This window comes from Lissotriton vulgaris, chromosome 5, assembly GCF_964263255.1.
Source record: "Lissotriton vulgaris chromosome 5, aLisVul1.2, whole genome shotgun sequence".
Classification (NCBI taxonomy): domain Eukaryota; kingdom Metazoa; phylum Chordata; class Amphibia; order Caudata; family Salamandridae; genus Lissotriton; species Lissotriton vulgaris.
Genome location: NC_141693.1, coordinates 891,417,556 through 891,430,986, shown reverse-complemented (window position 1 = coordinate 891,430,986; position 13,431 = coordinate 891,417,556). Strand labels below are relative to the sequence as shown.

Sequence of the window (13,431 nt, the reverse complement as noted above, 5' to 3'; positions counted from 1 at the left end):
GTCTCTCGCAAGACGAGATCCAGGAACGAGAAAAAACCCGACTACACGAGCTGGAAATGGCCCGGCTCAAAATGGACATTGAACTTAAGTTGGCCGAACAGAAAATCAACTTAGAGCACCTGCGTCTCCGAGAAGAAAGAGAGGAGAAACAGAGACAAAGGGAGCTCGAGGAAAAGAGACTGGCATATGAACACGAGCGGAAACTAGCTGAAATCGACCTACGCAAGCAGAATAAAGAAGTAGGGGTATCCGAGCAACCCCACACCCCAGGGGCAACAGAGAAAAAAGTACACATCCCCAAGGATGTCGTCCGAGAATACTTCCGAGAGGACGACATCCAGCAATGGTTTAAGGCCTATGAAATCGCTATGACCGCACACCGGATCGATAGAAGCGATTGGGGAGCCGGTCTATGGGGGAGATTCCTCAATGAGGGCCGCAACGCCCTGCTACAGCTCCCGGACCACCAGATGACCTCCTATGACCATATGAAAGCTGCACTCCTCACTCGCTATGGCCTCACACCCGAGATGTACCGTCAGAGGTTCCGAGACTGCACCCGCATCCCGGGTACAACTTGGGTGGACTATGTAAACTACTTTAGCCGAGCCTTCGAGGGCTGGATCAAAGGAAGCAAGGTCACAACCTACGAACAGCTGTTCAATCTTATGGTATGGGAGCACCTGTCGAACAATTGCTTCATTGAACTCCGCCAGCACCTCCTCGACAGCAAGTTAACGGATCCCCGGCAGCTCGCAGCCGAAGCTGACCGGTGGGAAATCACCAGAGTGGGCCGGAATGGGTCCTACGAACAGAACCGGAACAACAATGGTCAGCACCGTCCCCGAGGAGGAGGAGGGGGCCAAGGACGAGGAAGAGACAGCGCCCCGGTCGCCCCCGCTACCAGCACCACCCCCCCGGCCAACCGGGGCAGCACCCCGGCGCGACCGGGATACCGAGCCAATGTTACGTGCCATCGATGCCAACGAGTCGGCCACTATGCAAACGACCCAAACTGCCCCCAGTACCAGAGCCCAAAGCCCCGCCAAGTAGCCGCTGCTGCTCTGGGGGAGGAACAGATCTCAGAGGAACAAGAGGAATATGAACAAGAACATCAAGAATGGGAGCCAGCCGCCATGGCTCTAGCCTGCTTAGGGGGGAAAGACATGGTCCCGCGGGTCCCCCTACCCGCTAACACCCAGAAGTACAGCCAATGGGTGAGCATCAATGGACGCCGGGCCGAAGCCCTTCGTGACACCGGGGCCAGTGTAACAGCCGTCCGCTGTCACCTGGTGACCCCAGAACAGTATCTACCAAACATTCTCTGCCCTGTGCGATCCGCCGATAACTCGGAAAGTCTGTGCCGGATGGCCTGCGTCCCCTTCGAATGGGGAGGGGTCACCAGCATGTTGAAGGTAACAGTCCGAGACGATGCCCCCGTAGACTGTCTCCTGGGGAATGACCTTGAAAGCTCTCCGTGGGCAGCCGTAGAACGAAGAGAACACCTGGGGATGTTAGGCGTCCCGGACTGGGCGTGTGTCACCACCCGGTCCATGGCCGCCCGTGCCAACCCCCGCCCAGAGGAACCCGAATGGCCGGCGCCGCCGCCTCCGGTCGCCCCGGCCGAAACCACCGACCGTGACGTCCCCCCAGAACCAGCTCAACCTCCAAACATCGCTAACCTCGACCAGTGGCCTCAAGAGGGGGGGCCCACGCAAGAACAATTTCACCAAGAACAGAAGACCTGTCCCTCCCTCGAGGGACTCCGCCAGCAAGCCCTCGCCCAAAGCGCAGGGGATACCTCCGGAACACACTGGATCTACTGGGACAATGATCTGCTGTACAGTGAGCAAAGGATCGCGGAGCTGGGGGCCAGCCGAGTACTAGTGGTGCCCCTCCGTTTTAGAGACTTTCTGCTAAACCTGGCACACGACGTCCCCCTGGCGGGACACCTGGGTCAAGATAAAACCTACAGTCGTCTGGTGACCCACTTCTTCTGGCCCAAAATGAGGAACGATGTACACCAACATTGCCGATCTTGCCCCACGTGCCAAGCCAGTGGAAAGAGCGGCCGCAAACTAAAAGCCCCCCTGCAACCTTTTCCCGTGGTCACCACCCCGTTCGAGAGGGTCGGGATCGACATCGTGGGGCCCCTGGACCCACGTACAAAACAAGGCCATCGATTCATCCTGGTATTAGTGGACCACGCCACCCGCTACCCCGAGGCTGTTCCCCTGCGAACTGTGACAGCCCCGGTAGTCGGCCGGGCTCTAATGGGGATCTTCTCCCGTGTGGGCTTCCCCCGAGAAGTCGTCAGCGACAGAGGCACGAACTTTATTTCTAAATATATGAAGTCCCTCTGGCAACAGTGCGGGGTTACCTACCGATTCACGACCCCCTATCACCCTCAAGGAAACGGACTCGTTGAGCGGTTCAACCGCACGCTCAAAGGGATGATCGGGGGGTTGGAAGAGCCCCTCCGTCGCCAGTGGGATGTGCTGCTGCCGTGCCTCCTCTTCGCATATCGAGAGGTCCCCCAGAAGTCCCTCGGCTTCAGCCCGTTTGAACTGCTGTATGGACACCCAGTACGAGGGCCCCTCAGCCTAGTCAAGGGAGGCTGGGAGATGCCCCCTCTAAAAAACCCACCAGATGTCTTCAGGTACCTCCTAACCCTCCGCAACCAGACCCGGCGGTTCAGAGAGCTGGCAAAAGCCAACCTAGAGGCCAGTCAAGAGGACATGAAAAAGTGGTATGACCGGAATGCCTCCTCCATCGAATTTGAACCTGGGCAACAGGTATGGGTGATGTCCCCCACCGAACCCTGCGCCCTGCAAGACAAGTGGACGGGGCCCTTCAAAGTAGTCGAGCGCAAGGGTCCTGCCACCTATCTCATCGACATGGAATCTTCCCGGAACCCCCTCCGGGTCCTCCACACTAACAGACTGAAGCCCCACTTTGTGCGTTCAGAACTCAGCCTCCTGATGGCCACAGACAATGGGGCTGAAGAAGACTCCGAGCCCCTCCCTGACCTCCTACGGACTCGGGAGAAAGACGGCTCCGTGGATGGGGTCCGACTCTCGGAGGCCCTCACCCGGGAACAACGCCAGGAGTGTCGAGCCCTCCTATCACAGTTCGCCAGCCTGTTCTCCCTCACCCCAGGTGTCACTTCCTGGTGTGTGCACGATGTGGACACGGGGGACAGCCCCCCTATCCGCCACCGGGCCTACCGCGTGCCAGATCGGGTACGGACCTGCGTCCAGGAAGAGGTAGCAAAAATGCTCACGCTCGGGGTCATCGAGCCCTCAGACAGCCCCTGGGCCAGCCCGGTAGTACTGGTCCCCAAAGCGGCCGCCCCAGGCACCACACCGGAACTCCGGTTCTGCGTTGACTACCGGGGCTTGAATGCGGTCACCCGAACAGACGCACATCCCATCCCCCGGGCAGATGAACTAATTGACCGCATGGGAGCTGCCCGCTACCTCAGTATTTTCGACCTGACGGCGGGCTACTGGCAAATTGGCCTCACACCTCGGGCCCAAGAACGTTCTGCCTTTTCCACCCCCGATGGCCATTACCATTTCAAGGTCATGCCCTTCGGCATGAAGAACGCTCCCGCAACATTTCAGCGGCTCGTCAATCAGGTCCTGGCGGGGCTCGAAGGGTTCAGCGCCGCCTACCTAGACGACATCGCTGTATACAGCCACCATTGGCCCGAGCACCTCCACCAACTCCGAGCAGTGCTACAAGCCCTTCAGCGAGCTGGCCTCACGATCAAGGCCAGCAAATGTCAAATTGGTCAAGGGTCTGTAACCTACCTCGGACACCAGGTGGGAAGCGGCCTGGTGGCCCCTCTGCAGCTCAAAATTGCCGCCATCCAGTCCTGGCAGCCCCCCATCACCCAGACCGAGGTACGAGCCTTCCTGGGCCTCACGGGCTATTACCGAAGGTTTGTGAAAGACTATGGTACTATAGTGGGGCCCCTCACAGAACTCACGTCCAAAAATCAACCCAAGAAAGTCAACTGGACCGCAGATTGTCAAACAGCATTCGAACAATTGAAAGCCGCCATGTGTTCCGCCCCTGTGCTCCAGGCCCCCGACTACAGCAGGGAGTTCGTTGTCCAGACGGATGCCTCCGACCATGGCATTGGGGCAGTCACGTCTCAAGTTGACACCGAGGGCCTGGATCAGCCAGTGGCCTTCATCAGCAGACGACTCCTACCCCGAGAACAACGATGGAGCACCATAGAGAGGGAGGCCTTCGCTGTGGTATGGGCCCTCAAGAAGCTCCGGCCCTACCTCTTTGGCACACACTTTCGGGTGCAGACCGACCACCGACCCCTGCAGTGGCTGATGCAGATGCGGGGGGAAAACCCGAAGTTACTACGTTGGTCCATCTCCCTACAAGGGATGGACTTCACTGTTGAACACCGGCCTGGGCCAGATCACGCCAACGCGGATGGCCTGTCCCGGTTTTTCCGCCTCGACGAGGAGAGTCCCCAAGAGGATGGGTAACTCTCCCCGCCTTCAGCTGGGGGGGACGCATGTTGGACAGGCCACATGAAGGGCCGCTCTCCCCCGGCCCGACCAGGCCCGAGCCCGGTCACGCAAGTACCACACACCACCATTGCACATCCTCCGTCCCCTCAGGGACCCCTGCCTTCGAACATATCGACCTCGTGGGCCCGATCCACTGCTGGCCCGCACGCCCATCCGGGACGCCATCTTGGACACTCCACCACGAGGCCGCCTGGCCCCCGGTCGACCTCAACCCTGGGCCTAGCCAGGCCTCAGACATCCCAGCACCACCATCCACCCAGGAGGTGAGCGGGCTACTTGGCAAGTCAATGGGAGAAAGAGGTGTCGATGGCTCTCCCCCGCCAAGTGCCGCCCGGCCATCGCCTCCCCGGGCGCTGGCTCCACCCCCCTGCTGGGTGTCGGGACACCCTCATCCCGGACCTCCCGACCTCCAGGTGCGAGGGTCCGGACATCAAAGAACATCAGCCCTATAACTGGGGCAGCTCCAGAGCAGGAAGGCAGTTGTATCTTGGAGTCGAGAGACGCAAAGAAGAACTCATCCTTGACGGACTACTGGCGCTGCCGTAGCTCTGCCTTGTGCACCTTCGTCTTGCTTGCTGGTGCTGCCGCAACCTTCGTAACCTTCCGATCCTTCATCGTCGTCGGGACCTGCTGGCTCCGCCGCGGACCGTCGTTTCCTTCGTCCATCTCGGGACCTGCTGGCTCCGCCGCGGCCCGATCATCTAGAACGCCGAGCTCGAGGATTGAGAGCTATTTCCACCTTTTTGGTAACAAGACTGTCCCGCTACCCTTTCCCCAAACCAGAGACCAGAATCGAGGGGACCCCTGAGTCCAGACCTCCTTGTACCATTCCATCGTACGTAAAGAATTGCCTATAAAGTCTCGTTGAACTTTACCCTTGTGTGGTGTCCGTTTGTGGGGGGGGAAGTTACTAGTCTGTACGATCGCTGGAGACGGCTCTCCCCGGAGACCTCTCCCCTTATCCTCGGCCGACTCTCCCGGTCCGTCTAACAGTAAGCAGGTTGGATTTCAGGCACTTTAAGTCAGAGATACAGCTCTTCCAACAAGGCAAGACTCCATAGAATAACCCCGGTCATCTGGGAAGTTGCCTGTCAGACAGACACCAGCTCTGGGTGCCCAAAAGCCATCACAGTATCCTGCAGAGCAGAATGATGCTCCTTATAGAACAGTAGTCTCTATCCTTGAATAACCAAAACAAAAGCACAAAAAGGCAGGAGCTTTCTATACATGGCTTATCAACAGCCACACTATACAGTGATTAGGGGAAAGACAAAAGGCTGGCTCACCTAAAAGATACCTTCCACACTGAAAAATAGACTTTAGTCCCACCTTGCAACCTCAACATCTTCCGAAAAACAGTGCTACAAGAAGACTAATCAGCAGCTCCTCTCAGCAAAAAGGCGTCAGTGAATTTCTAAAGGTGTATTGTCTCCTGTGTGCCCACTTCATTGTCTAGGTCTCCTCCATCCAGCTTTGGGAATGTTAAAAAAACTCTTCCACTGTCTACGAAAACAATCTCAACTCCATCCTGTGTACAGAAGCAGGTTAGGAGCTTCCAGAATGGAACACAGAGGCCTCTATTAAGCGTGCACACTTGTGTATATATTGCATGTACCACACAAGCCACCGCATTACCAGCACAACCTATATTTGGATTAGGATTGCGCACTGAAGCAGAACTTCACATGGGTGGGGCCTCCACTTTAGTGACACAGATAAAAAAGGTCTGGTCACGACTATGGATTCCCATATGCTGCACCATTAATCTACATGCTAACCCTGTCGCAGGCTGATGGCGCACTGTCAGGAAAATGAGGGCATGCTTGACATGTCCCGACAGGACCAGGACCTCAGTCACTTAAAGGGAGAGCATAAGCCTCCATGCACAAAATTAGCACGAGGCTAGGCCCAAAATCAATCTCTGGAATACCAGAAAATCACAGTTGGGTATTCAGGACAGGGCAGCAGGACTGTATACATCGCAGAGGACATTCCCATCACAACAGCATGTTCAGGCAATATAATATTTTCTTAAATTAACCCTTTGGGTGTGGCTGGAATTCCCCCACGGTGCAGGTGAATTCCATTGGTGCGCAATCGGACGGCCCCCGGCCGTCCAACGCACACGCCCACTATGATGTTGGACAGCCGGGGGCCGTCCGACGCATGCAAGGGGTTAATATGGTACTTTCACTCTGGTCATCATGTTTTGTTGACTCCTGTAAATCTGATGTTTTGTGGAAACTGAACAAGTTCTTATGTGTGTTTGAGTGAATAGGCATTGATCTAAATGTGCATTATTTCCATGTACACATGTGGTGATAACCGCCCTGCTGCCTGTAAATGGTGACAAATGTAGATGTTTTATTTTCTTTTCTTATGGAGAAGATAGCAAACAAAGCTGTCTGAAGCGATTCCGGATGTCAGTCTTGCTTCAGGGAGACCTGTCCCATATCCCGGAGAGCTGAGCTGAGCTGCTGCTTGACATGCTGACAGCAGCCAAGAGCTCGTAACACAGAAAAGGAGATCGGAATAGGGAGAGCTGCTAAGCTGCCTGTGTATCCGATTAGGGGCCTAAGGGGTACTATCAAAAGCCCATCTAGAAGAGTTTAAAGTAGAAAGGGTTAATCAACCGCAATACCTAAAGGGGAAGTACCTAGGGATATCTTGGTGTCTTGGCAACATGGTAACAAAAGTCTTCACACCACTAACCCTTGCTGTGTGCAAAACACATCTGAGTTACTTCCCACCTACCAGAGTCAATCTTCCTCCATGCCATTATTGCCGGCCTATAAAGCAATGATTCCCCTGCAACTCCAATATGGCTCAGAAGTTGTTTGCAATGATTGTAAAAACTCCTGGGATAAAGAGGAAGGGAAATGTTTAAAATCATTACTGTCCCTCCCTAGCTCGGCAATGGTTCAGGCAATTAGATTTGAACTAGGCCTGAATGCGTGGAATGTTCAGGTGCAATTAAGTCTACTCAGATTTTGGAATCGCTTGGGACTTGAGGAGGTCACAAAGGTGTTGCAATGGTGCATGAAAGAAATTCAATCTAGTGAGCTAAAATGGGCTAAAGCCACAAGGAGTAAACTTCAGACCATTTGTGATCACCTGAATGTGAAAATAGATCCGAAGACATTGCAATTCAAAATAACAAAGAGTTTACTTAAAATGCAGGGAAAAGAATTGTCTAGAGCAATAGACCGGGAGTATTTAAGTAAGAAAGACTCTGTAAAATGGATGTGCAATAGCTAGGAGAAAGACATAAGCTATTCTTACCTAGATACATTAGCGAATCGTTGGCTAAGAATGGAAGTGCTTAGGATAAGAATTGGTATTAACCCGGCTGTGACAAATAGTGCTATAAAATCCGGACTCGTGCAACCAGATAATAAATGTATGTGTAAGATAGGGATGAAATGTAATATTTTACACATTTTATTGGATTGTCAAAAATGTTTAAAGTTACCTAAATTATTCCGAAACGAAAATGCTTTATTCGATTTTGTTTTTTAAAATCATAAAAGCGTACAAAAATAGACAGTCATTAAAAATAAATATGTACATTCAAGAACAACGTAACTTCAAATACAAAATACATATCCCCAACCTCAAAGTTCAGTGGTATGACATGTTATTCAAGGGGTTTATCCCTATCAGGAGTAAAGATACACGGAATTGTCCCTTAAGGTGAGTAGACTCAAGAGTTGCGACAGTTGTACAATGGATCAAAGCTGTTGGAAACAGAGAAACTAATACCACTGGGTACCTGGACTCCCCCACCCAGCGAATGGTGGTAGGTTATTGTTGGTCCTAACTGGGGTATATTTGGCATACAGGGATAAAAGTCAAGTAGATCCCAAATGTGTATTGGGCCATCCCCTTCTTGGGGCGGACAAGATCTTAAGTATGGAGCGATGTTCTGGTTCCTGAATCTAACCAGTACCAAGTCCCCAGAAATGTTTTTTGGTAGTGAGCCCAACCAGCCCACCCTTTTCACACTCAAGATTCCGCCATCTTTGTCCGGTGGTAGGGGTCTATTTCTTCCCATCCAGAATATGACTTTGTTCAATAGGTCCTGCTGACTTTCAGCTTTTCCCATCGCAAGTGCTGGTACTCCTGAGAGGACGGACACATGTGGCACGGCTTCTGGCGGGAGGTGTATGTGTGGTAGTTTGCGTACTGTTTTAACCTCTAAGAGCCTTGATAGAGCAGATTCTAAGGGAGCTTTGGAAGTGGTTGAATCTGGGATTTTAGGGGATTGTAAAGTGGCTTGAACGCTTTTGTGGTTGGGAGTTGGCTTAGCTGTTGGGAAAGTAGTAGATGGCTGGGGTCGGTTCGATGTTACTGAATTATTAATGGGTTTCAGGATAGCCGTGATTTTATTCTCTAGACCCGAGAGCCTTTCCCCTATGGCGTTGATTTTTTCTGCTAGTGGGGAAATGATGTTTTTAACAAGTTGTTCAATCTGAGTCAGTAGAGGAATCTGGGAATAAGATATTGGTTCATCCAGTTTGGCATCAGTCTCCATGGTGATAGGGAGATTATTAACAGACAGTGCAGGGCTTACAGATGGTTTATGGAATTTGGATTGATTCCCTTCGGCATTGTCCTCATCATGCTTTCTTTTTACGGGTAATTGCCGTGAGAGTACTGAGGCTTGCGTGTTGACTTTGTTCAATAAAAAGGGGGATTCCTGTGTACTGCCTTTAGTACTTGTAGTACAGGTGCCTTTGGCGAGAGAGGGTGATTCCACACTGACATACTTTGTTTTGCATAGACTGTTTAGTTCATCCCACAGGGACAGGATATGCACTCTTGGTGAGATTAGCGGAGGAGATAGCGTACTAGATGGAGAGTAACAAGGACAATTTATGTCTATCACATGAACAGTAGGCAGTGAGCTTGTGCTAATCGTTTGGTGCTTTTGCACCACTTGACCTGGCAACCCCTGCGCAGCTGGGCTTGTTTCCCCCTTACAGGACATGATCAGAGTAGAGATAGTAGTGTTACAGAAATAGTCAATTAAATGTGTGTACACTCTACCTCCTTTAGCAGAAGTGACAAGGGGGGAGGCCTGTCCTGTCCCCAAGGTCCACGGAGGGCCACAGAGGGCCCGCCCTTTGCCCGGGATTCGCCCAGCGCTCCCGCGACGCGGGTCTGAAGAGGGACTTTAAAGCGCCTCCAGGCGCGGAAGTTTGCTCTCGCGGCTTCCTGCCGCAAAGCACGCCGGGGGTTGTAGTCTCCCCCGCTCGACGGCCGCAGCACGGTGACAGAGGCTGCGGCGGCGGGGGGAGACAGCTGGCTGGGGTCCCACAGACGAAATGAAGTTAGTTGGCTGGGTCCCGCAGGTGAGTTAAGCAAGCCACCCCCAGGGTTGTCAGGTCCGGTTTTGGCAAGGGCCTTTTTGATCTTTTTAAAGTATGATATAAGGGCGCGTTTACAAGCATGGGAGCTTCTTGCTGATATGGAAAATTTAGATATCGCGATAGCTATTGGGAAATATATGCAGGGTGTATATAAGTTCCCAGCTGCATTAGAGGCTTAAGTGCAGCTAGGTGTGTCGCACTCTAAAATGAAATGTTACTGTTTTTTAAATAGTTAGGAATTAAGTTTTAAGGATATCATGATTTTATGACTACGATGTTTTATGTGTAAATTCTTTTAAATGTTAATGTATGAGCTGTTGTTTAAAGACCAAACGGTCTAAATAAACTTATTTTTTAACTGAACTGGTAAAAAAAGTCTTCACACCACTAACCCTTGCTGTCTGCAAGACACACCTGAATTACTTCCAACCCACCAGAGTCAATCTTCCTCCATTCCTTTTCACTGCTCAACCACAATTCAAGAAGCACATCTCAGTACATCAGATAATAAAACATGAAAGCAACTACAGTTAATCTACTTTAACCTTCCCGACCACAGAATAATTCATAAATGCTGTAAACTCTTGCCGCCAGCAGAATCACCAAACAATGTAAGCTTGAATAGATCTAGAGCCAATCCAGCCAGAACTGTCAACAACTAATTGAAAACAGGTACTCATAATATCTTACATAAACCCAACATATAACAAAACCCCCTTGAATCAAGGGATCCTTCTTGTTTATGGCCAATAGCAGACTGCTTTAGTCAAAAAGATAGAAAGATTGAAAGATATGCTTTAAGACAAATATGTGCATTGGAGTACCAGCATTTATTATTTGAACTCTTCCTTGTCTTTGATACTGTTCCTCATGCCAAGCTTCTACAGAGACTTAACAGCATCAGACTGCGGGGAGCGAACTGAAGCAGATTGAATCTTTTCTATCAGTCAGATCATTACCTCACTCTATCATTCAGGTACCTCCATTCAATTCATGACTAATGTGCCTAACGGTTCTATCTTCCCTATAACACTTGGATCTCCATCTGACCTAATCTCCTCCTTCAACCTCAACTATTTTATGCAGACAATACACAAATTAGATGTAGAAAGTATGAAAACTCATCTGACTTTCGAGCATTGCCTTAAGAGATCACATAAAGGAAGATCTCGAGCCAAGGCAAAATAAACATGTCACAAATCGAAATACTAATATGCAGCAAAAGGATCAAACAGCACCCATGAACAATATGGCCTTAGCAACCAGGCCTCCAAAAACAACTCAACCCTAGTGAGGTATCTAGGGGTAAGTATGGACTCCAATCTTTCAATCATAATCACATTGGTTTGTCCAATGTGTTTAAACTGGAAAGTTTGTCACTTCTTTCCCTCATATTGGCTATAAAGATACCTCTGCCCAGTTTGCTTGAAATATTTGACCTGCACCACTTGCTAGAAGCATTAGCACCCCTCCTGAAGGTTGGGTCTAGTTTCGCCCCAGTGAAGGACTTGTGACTGCTACACCTCATAAGCTTCTCTGTCTTATGTAACACATCTTGTACATTGACTTACACACTTACAAGATTTATTGCCAATGTGTATGTTTACGTAAATCACTACTACACCCTGCATTGGGAAGAGTAGCGCTATAAAAGAAATTAAATAGAGGTATTTAAATTGTTATTTGTATAACTCCTGGGACAGACGAATACATATGACATTCTTACAGTGCATGCATATCTCTTATTTAGAGGAACTGAAAAATGTCAAACACATGCCCCTCTCAAGTCCCCTGTGAAATAAAAAGCTGTGAGCCTTAGTTTGGCCTCTCTTACATTTGCATCTAAGTGCGAGGCTCTAGACCTCACTCAGCAAGGATCATATTGGAGAAAAAGGAGGCCTAACGGCACTTAAACTTTGGGATTTACCTTTTGCCTAGCTGGAGGTGAACATTTTTTTTAACTCCCTGCCTGCACACTGCTGCTGGGAATGGAAAGCAGACAACATGTAGGCGCTGATGCACGTATCCTGGTGCCTTAAAGTTACACCAAGATAAGTTCAGTCTAATTCAGTGGGGACCAGCTTCTTGGCAGGGAAGCAGGTGTCTACCCTGAGAAAATAGTAGGTAGACACAGTCTACACACGTGTACAGCTGACTTGTACCCTCAGTGCATGGATGTGTCATCGGAACTGTTATGATGTGTATTTTGAAACCACTGCAAAAACGCCATTATCATCCGAAATAGACCAAAAACACAGTTTTTCTTAATTAATGTTAGGTTGGCGACCCAAGAACACCAGATTCTTGTTCACAGTAGCCTTTGCTTGTGGTTGGAACAGGGCACAGGACATGATGTAAGGACCCATCCACAAGTCACAACATTAATAAATATATGCAACGTTCGCTTTTTTTAGAATTATACCAATTTTATACGAGTCATGACCAGTGCTTTAAATGGGCAGGTACTGTCCGCTACGGAATACCTGCAGTTCTTTCATTTGAAAGAATACCTGCACTTCCCAGCACTACTTCAATACTATTAATGGGAGAGTACTGACTCTTAGGAGAAAACAGGTACTGTACGAGTGGCTGCACTTCTTTTTTTCCATTTAAAGCACGGTCAGGGGATAAATAGTCCCGTTTATGCGGACGTAAAACAAACATTTAAGCAAAAAAAGGCAGTTGCTGTAATTAGAAGCTTTGCTAAGCGCAAGTAAAATGGCGCGTTGAAGGTTGTTCTTGCCGCCACACTCACAGGCGGTGCGCGCTCGTAATATAATGCAGACATAGGTAAAATCCTAACCTATCTGCCTAGCGTACCCAAGAAAACTCAACCAACACCAGCATCTGAGACAGGAACTAGACGGGCGGGGAGGCGGGGCGACAAGTGGAATCGCCTGCGACGCTGTACAGACCGGGTGGCTCCTGGCAATGAATAGCTCCACAAACGCGGAATAAGATACCCAACGTGACTTTGGCGAACGGTCTACTCACCAGCACCGATTTCGTTCCCATCGATCATTCGGGTCTTTCGGCTGCTTCCGGGTACAGGGCCTGCTAGAATTGTGCTTCACGTCGGATACTGTTTTTGTCGTGTGTGCGCATGCGAGTGCTCTTTCAACGCGCATGCGTAGAGGTAATAAGTGTATTAATTTATGGAAATTACTTGAAGCGCTATCTTTTGTGTGAACTACATAGGAATGGTGTTGACATGCAATGGCTTTAATGCATGCCTCTGTCTAACCAAAAGTTGTGAAGAGCAGAGAAACGTCTAGGGCATTTATATAGTGCTGGAAATGGGGGAATACAAAACATTGGCAAATCCAATAGGTCTTGCTTTTGCTAGAGTTAGAGCTATTGGTGGTGTAAATGACAGTCTGATTTTTTTATGTGGGTTGGATTGGATTGGAAACGTTAGTTGTGGAATTGTGTGGCATGGTATAGTGTGGTGTGATGTGGAGTGAATTTGTGTAGTAAAGAAGAATGAAACTGACCTGCAC

At 50.1% G+C, this 13,431-nt stretch overlaps 1 protein-coding gene across 3 annotated transcripts in view; it reads right to left on the bottom strand.

Annotated features, from left to right (window-relative positions):
• Nucleotides 1–13,057, bottom strand: part of LOC147711757 (protein FRA10AC1) — a 354,287-nt gene extending 341,230 nt beyond the window's left edge. The window contains exon 1 of one of the 3 annotated variants that reach the window (XM_086922478.1): nucleotides 12,926–13,057. The gene's annotated coding sequence lies outside the window, so the exon portion shown is untranslated. Of the gene's footprint in view, nucleotides 1–12,734; nucleotides 12,840–12,925 lie in introns of those variants that run through there. The other 2 variants (XM_086922479.1, XM_086922480.1) reach the window with 2 other exon arrangements.
• Nucleotides 13,058–13,431: the final 374 nt, after the last annotated feature.